At 41.2% G+C, this 8,005-nt stretch overlaps 1 non-coding gene across 1 annotated transcript; it reads left to right on the forward strand.

Annotated features, from left to right (window-relative positions):
* The first annotated feature begins 225 nt into the window (after positions 1-225).
* LOC112423760 (U6 spliceosomal RNA) lies at positions 226-332 on the forward strand. Its single transcript, XR_003014316.1, has one exon. It is a non-coding gene; the product is annotated as a U6 spliceosomal RNA (small nuclear RNA).
* The last annotated feature ends 7,673 nt before the right edge of the window (positions 333-8,005 follow it).

Below are 8,005 nucleotides of genomic sequence, written 5' to 3' on the forward strand. Positions count from 1 at the left end.
CCCAGTGCCATTCTTCCCACTTACGAAACAATAGCATTAGAAGCTATAGTCAAAGGCAGACTTTAACTCTCTCTGATAAACTATTAATAACAAATGCATTTTACCAAAGTTAGCAAGATCCCCATACCAACTATAAGAGCCATAAAAATGATAATATCCTTTGTCAAAGTAATTTTACTCAGGAGAATTGAAGCTTAGTCCAAACTAATATAGAAGTCATATGTGGCGCTCGCTTCGGCAGCACATATACTAAAATTGGAACGATACAGAGAAGATTAGTATGGCCCCTGCGCAAGGATGACACGCAAATTCGTGAAGCGTTCCGTATTTTTAATGAGATCACCTGGACACAGGAAGGGGAACATCACACACCGGGGCCTATTGTGGGGAGTGGGGAGCGGAGAGGGATAGCATTAGGAGATATACCTAATGTAAATGACGAGTTAATGGGTGCAGCACACCAACATGGCACATGTATACATATGTAACAAACCTGCACGTTGTGCACATGTACCCTAGAACTTATAATAATAAAAAAAAAGAAGTCATATGTGTAGAGACGTTCACAATATTATCTATGACATCTAAGAGTCAAGAAATCGTTAGATAAATCATGATTGTCAACTAGATATACTGAGCGGTAATTATAAGACTCTTGTGACAATAAAAAACAATTTATTATTTAATGTAAAGTTTTGAAAAGTCTAATTTTTCTTCTTTTTTTTTTTTTTTTGAGACGGAGTTTTGCTCTTGTTGCCCAGGCTGGAGTGCAGTGGCACCACGATCTTGGCTCACTGCACCCTCCACCTCCTGGGTTCAAGTGATTCTCCTGCCTCAGCCTCCCAAGTAGCTGGGATACAGGCATGCACCACCACGCTCAGCTAATTTTGCTTTTTTTTAAGTAGAGACAGGGTTTTACTATGTTGGTCAGGCTGGTCTCGAACTCCCGACCTCAAATGATCCACCCATCTCGGCCTCCCATAGTGCTGGGATTACAGGCGTGAGCCACCGTGCCTGGCCTGAAAAGTCTAATTTTTAAAAGTCTGACTGTGTGTACCAGGGCTTCCCAACCTTGGCACCATTGACGTTTTGGTCCAGATAATTCTTCGCTGAGAGGGAGCTGTACATTGTAGAATGTTTAGCAGCATTCTTGGCCCCTACCCGCTGGATGCCACTAGCGCCACCCATCCTCAGTAGTGACAATCAAAAATGTCTCCAGACATTCCCAACTCCCCCCAAGGTGGCAAAATCACCCTGAGTTGAGAACCTTGTGTTATACTCTATGATCCACAGCTATGTAAAAATGTATGCATATGTGGACAAAGCTGGGAGGAAATTTGGAAAAATTTAAAAGGCATTTCTAATAGGATTATGAAGTTACTGAAGTTTTTAAACATCCTCTTTAATACTTTTGCAATAAAAATACTAAAGGTTAAAATTGAATACTGTTATGAGTCACAAACTCTTCTAAGGAGTTTTAATCTTTAAAAGTTATTATACAGTTTCATTATTAGCTATAATTTTAATCTCCCATTATAATGACATCAAAGGAAACTTTATTTAGTGGATTGCAAAATCATTTTTTAAAAACCCGTAAGGCCAGAACTGATATGTGATTCAGATGGAGAAGGACAGAATGACTCATTAGTACTAAGCATAATTGTTATTCCACAGAATGCTTCTTGGAGCTTGCTCAAATTCAGAAAGAATTTCTAAGGAAATTATGTATAAGAAAAAAATGAATTCAGAATGATTCCATCACTGCTACCCAACACTGGATTTGAGTAAGAACTTAATGTATGTTTGGCGTCAATGGGAAAGTCACTTAAAATATTTTGACAATTCTCAATTTTATTTTTTAAAATGTATTAAGGATTATAGCATCTAACATTCGCAGAATGTTCTACAGTGTTCATTCTCTCATTTAGTGAATTTGAGCCCAAGAAATAGAACTTCAGTTGTGAACATGTGCTGAGTAATATAAGTAGGTAATATAGAACAAAGAGTGTAGGCTACTCTAACACTGTAGGGTTGAGAAAGAATAAAATTGTCAATATTCAAATAGCCATTCTCTTCCTTGCTCCAGTAGAACAGCTGATTTTAAACTGTTTTAGAAAGTCTCAATGATATTATTCTACAAAGCAATATATCTGAGAAGTGGGTAACCCAGTGCCTAAACCTTGCCAGAGAGGCAGGTGTAGATGGTTGACAATGACCCCCTCCTGTTCTGAGGCATATGTGTGATTCCATAAATAAACGCAGGGGTATCTGATGCTTGACTTAGACAGCTATGCCTGGAGGCTTGGGGAATTTGGAGGCTGAGGAAGAAAAGAAAAGGTAAAAGGCTACAAGCAAGAATCTCAAGAGACTGGAGAGAAAAACATGGCCTCTCACTCCTCCACATTTACTCTACCCCAACCCATTTGGTCCCGTGGACCCAATTAGGTCTTTATGAAGATCAGTGTTAGAAGATGAAGGAACTTTCTCATGCCACATTGTCAGATTCAGCATGTACAGCACTGTTTGAGACCCAGGTAATAAAGGACGAGTGGGCTGGGGGCATTGCCTTCATTTCTACACAGTGGGAGCAAAGCAGTCCAGTAAGTGCTGTGTAGGACAGGGCAACAGAAAATCAGAAATTACAGGAAGGGCCCCATCAGCAGGGCCAGCACCTCCATCCAACAGATTTGGTACAAGGGACTTCTGCCAGGAGACTGGACCTTCACAGGAACATAAGCAGACTTGTCCCTAAGGACATATAGGAAGCTCACTCACAACTCCCAAATTAACTGGTGCAGATTTTATGAGGGGAAGTTATTGAAACCTTTCAGCTAGGCATTTAGTGTTATTATGAATTTTTTTGGTTTCCATGGGTTGACTAGGTATGGGAACATTCCGACTACATCTGATTTACAAAAAAAAAATACCCCACCAATTCCCGGTTTTACATTTCATAGGTGTCCCTCACTTTAAAAATAAGTATTTCATAAAAGTTCACTATAAATAAGATATGAAGCAAATTCTATTTTCTCATAGGTAGCCATTTTTAAGTATAATTTACATAAGGAGTCGTCATTAAATTCTTTTTCAGTGAACAAAAATTCCAATAAGTGGATCAAAAACTTTTGATAATGAAGGACAGTGAGATGAAGGCTAGCTCAGAGTAGGCTAGGCACTGCAAGCCAATAGAGACACATCTCCAACTCTAAAAGTATTCCTCCACCATTAGCCACTGCCATGGTCACAGTTACCAGATTGTCAAATTCATATTATGAAGCCTAAGAAGTAACAGTGTAATAGCATCACTTCTGCAGGTACTATGATCATGACTCCGAATTAAAGTTCACTTAAAGCGACATAGAACAAATCAGTTCTGTGTCCATTCTGAAAGTTTAGAATGTTTCATATTGAATGAGGTGATCTGTGTTAGGGGCTATGCTAGCCGGCACACAAGGGCAAGATTCTAATCCATCAGTGGTAAGAGAACCTGTAACAGACAGCTCTCATTTTTAATAGCCGGTTTCCTCCTTATGATAGAACTCTCATTTCCTGTAAGGAACCCGATCCATGTGTCTCAAGTGGAACTGAACTCTCACTCGGGGCTACACAGCCATCATCACAGGAGTGGGCAAGTGACCCGACCAAGCCAACCAGAGTTCCCCATTTCCCTAGTCTGCTTGGTTATTCCAGAGAGATATATGTGACCAAGTAGAACGTATCAGAATCAACCCCAGGAGCTTTTTGTCAGAGCTACTGGGAAAGACTGGCTCTTTTTACCAGATTTACTAAGCTAAGAACATAGGAGCCTGGGATTGGAGAAGGTCAGAATGAAGCTGCAAGAGGTAAGCAGAGCTAAGAGATAGAAAAACAGCCCTAAAGACATCCTTTGAGCCCCTGGATCCCAGTTATGTCTGAAGCTGGTTCCACATTGACTCTTTTTTTTCTCATACCACCCATTCAGGTACAGTAGGCTTCATTGCTCCAATCCAGACAGTTTCCCAAGGTCATCAGGAGTAGAGATTCCCAGCACTTCCCAGTTGTGGGTTCCTGGGGTTTCTTCCAGGCAATGGTGCCAACAAAACAAGTGGTGGGACAACAAGAATACACAAGCACACGATTCACTGTCTTTGTTAACTTTGACCAAAGTCAGGGCAAGAGACAACAGTTGGAACTACCTACAATCACTCCCAAGCCTGCAGAGTCTAACTAAACCTTTTTATGTAACATACACTATTTTCCTTCTGATATTATTTTATATTACTTTATTTTACTTTATTTTGAGATGGGGCACGATCTCGGCTCACTGCAGCCTCCACCTCCTGGGCGCAAGTGATCCTCCCACCTCAGCCCGCCAAATAGCTGGAACTACAGGTGCACACCACCTTGCCTGGCTAATTTTTTTGTGTTTTTTTGTAGAGACAGGGTTTCGTCATGTTGCCCAGGCTGGTCTCAAACTCCTGAGCTCATGCAATCCGCCCACCTCAGCCTTCCAAAGTGCTGGGATTATAGGCATGAGGCATGGTGCACCCAGCCAATATTATACTTTTATCAGTGGTACAAATCACTTTCAAAGCTCCACTCCAGATAGTCCCCCAAGGTTCAGTTAGCTAGACCACCTATAGTTTTGCCCCTAATTGTTTACTTTATTCAATGTGGTCTTTGTCATTATCATAAAGAGGGTGTTCTATTGTCAGAACTGGAAGGGGAGCAAAGCAGCAACCACAATCATACCAGGTGAAATTCCCATGGATTCCTGGCTCCCTTTGCATTTGTTTTCACATAAACATTCTGCAATTTCTGCCAATTTGTGTCCTTGCCTTCTCTCCCTTTCTAAAACTTCTGGCTGACAGGTTCACTTTGCCCTGAATTTACTGATTTAACTCATTTTACTTCTACTAACTAACCTAAGGAGCTTTTCTTCCTCCCACATAATAGATTCACTCTCTGAATTTCTCCTTTAGATCAAAATTGTCCATTCAACTTGAGCCACCCACTTTAGTGAACCAATAAATTCCTCTTTTGGAATTCCTCTTTTGGAATCCTACCTGTTTGGGTAGGATTTCTTTCACCAATAAGTGATTTGAGCTCCTGCCACAATCTGCTGAACTATTCAGTTCTTCTCAGGGTTTTCATTCCTACAGCCAACTATTGGGATGCTACTATGGTTTGAATCTGTCTCCCAATATTCATGTGTTGGAAACTTAATTGCCATTGTAACAGTATTAAGAGGTGGAGTCTTTAAGGTATGATTAGGCCCTGAAAATAATGTTATCTTAGGAGTGGGCTCCTAACAAATAGATAAGTTTGGCCCCTGTCCTGTCTGTCCTGTGTGCTCTCTTGCCTTTCTCCATGGTGATGACACAGCAAGAAGGCCCTCCCAAGATGCAGACCCCTCAACATTGGACTTCTCAGCCTTCAGAACTGTAAGAAATAAATTCATTTTCTTTATAAATTACCTAGTCTGTGATATTCCATTATAGCAACATAAAACAGACTAGGACAAATGCTCATTACCATACATTCTGGGATTCAAAATAAAGTTAACTGGAAAATGGTAGAGTGACGACACTTCTGTGCCTCCTCCCAAACACCAGTGACACAATAGTAAAGGAATACACAGAAAAGAGGTTTTAGCCCCCAGCAACAAGTTGGAAAAGGAAACAAGAACAAAGAATGTTCAACAAGGCCGAGCTCGGTGGCCCAAGCCTGTAATCCCAGCACTTTGGGAGGCCGAGACGGGCGGATCACGAGGTCAGGAGATCGAGACCATCCTGGCTAACACGGTGAAACCCCATCTCTACTAAAAAAAAATACAAAAAAAAAAAAAAAAACTAGCCGGGCGAGGTGGCGGGCGCCTGTAGTCCCAGCTACTTGGGAGGCTGAGGCAGGAGAATGGCGTAAACCCAGGAGGCGGAGCTTGCAGTGAGCTGAGATCGGGCCACTGCACTCTAGCCTGGGCGACAGAGCGAGACTCTGTCTCGAAAAAAAAAAAAAAAAAAGAATGTTCAACAAACTTAGGGAAGATAGAAAGTGAATGGAGAAGTAAAAATTACTTAATAGGACAGAGGAAGTGGAAATCTAAGCATCTTGGAAGGGAACTTCAATGAGTAATGAGCTATAAACAGTCTCAGTGCTTGCAGGCAGCAAGAACCACAGAAGGTAGAAGTGAAGCTGTGACTCCAAAATTAGTAAGATTGGAGGGCTACATGTGGTTGGACTTCCAGTCTCCTGAACAACTCTCCAGCAGCCAGACCCCTGTCTGCTCACTACCCAAAAAGAGAACGGAGGTTCATACTCTGATTAACCCAACAGTCTCTGAACTTGAAGATTAAGCCACATGCAGAACAAAATGAGTTACAGAGCTGAAAAGACTGGAGTTTCATGTAAGAGACTATGTACTGAACTGTGAACATGTCAGGCATATCCCTTTCCTGCTCCCAAAATGCCAGCAACCAAGCATGTACCTACCCCCACCCCATGCCCCCCACCACCAAACCTAATCAATCCTCTGGAGAAACTGGATAGTCCCAGAAAAAAGGCCTTCAGGCTCTGACATTACAGGGTTCTGCAATAATAAAGCTGGTTCACCATATAATCATCCTACAGAAAAGCCCTTTAGGCAACACACGTTGCCAATGCACCCAGAGTTTCCAAAGAGACTTTTTAGGAGGCACTCTTAAAAATAATAGCCAGCCAAGGATCCCAGACATTTCAAAAAAGTCTGCAACATGAAAGACAAATACCAAAACAAACAGAGAAAAATGGAATTCAGATGTTAGAAACCAGAGAGTTCTTGACCCTGAAAAGAGTAAAGTCAAGTTACAATCACTGTTTGTGAAGCTGTTTGATCAACAGAGTTAGTGCTGCTATGGCTACAGTCTCATATCGCCAAGGATAACATTCAACTACAAGTAATAGAAAACCAGACTTCAATGGCTTAAACAAACAGCCGTTTATTTTTGTGACATAACAAGAAGTTGGAGGTGGCAGCTGCAGGCATTCGTTCAATATCTCAATCATGGCAGAAATGGCACCTCTGTAATTTTCCACTCTTTTCTTCAGGGTCCAAGATAGCTGTTGCAGTTTCAGGAATCACATATATATTGTTCAAGGCCACAGACGGAAAAAAGGAGGTAAAGATAGTACCAACTATACTGTCTTTATTGTATCATCTTATTGGTCAGAAGCATGTCATGTGGCCCCCGATTTGGCTGGGAAAGTTCATATCTATACCCGGAAATGCCATTGCTGCCCTAATAAAATTAGGATTATCTCAACAAGAAAGAAGAGGGAAATGGTCACTAAGCAGGTAACTAGCAGCGTCTATCACAGTCTTCAAAACAAATTGTAGTTCTCTGGAATTTATACTTACATAAGATCATAAATGATTTTTAGGTGGTGACATAGAAGAAAGACCTGGAAAATGTTGATGAAACTAAAGGTAGAGATTCTGGTGTTTTATCTTTCAGATGACTAGAGTTTAGTCTTTTTATAGCTGACATCACTTAAATGTCTTTCCTGTAACAAAGACCAGGAAGAAGCCACAGTTCCACAAAAATATGAGGTTATAAAGACATGGAATTCAACCTAGATGCCCATTAATGGTGGACTGGTTAAAGAAAACGTGGTAATACACACCCTGGAATACTATGCAGCCGTAAAAAGAATGAAATCATCTCTTTTACAGCAACATGGATGGAGCTGGAGACCATTATCCTAAGCAAATTAACTCAGGAACAGAAAACCAAATACTGAATGTTTTCACTTATAAGTGAATACATTATAAGTGAAAGTATAAGTGTTTAAGTATAAGTGTATACTTAAACATTAAGTATACATGGACTTGGCCGGGCGCGGTGGCTCAAGCCTGTAATCCCAGCACTTTGGGAGGTCGAGACGGGCGGATCACAAGGTCAGGAGATCGAGACCAGCCTGGCTAACACGGTGAAATCCCGTCTCTACTAAAAAATACAAAAAACTAGCTGGGCAAGGTGGCGGGTGCCTG

Source organism: Macaca nemestrina, chromosome 13, assembly GCF_043159975.1.
Source record: "Macaca nemestrina isolate mMacNem1 chromosome 13, mMacNem.hap1, whole genome shotgun sequence".
Taxonomy (NCBI): domain Eukaryota; kingdom Metazoa; phylum Chordata; class Mammalia; order Primates; family Cercopithecidae; genus Macaca; species Macaca nemestrina.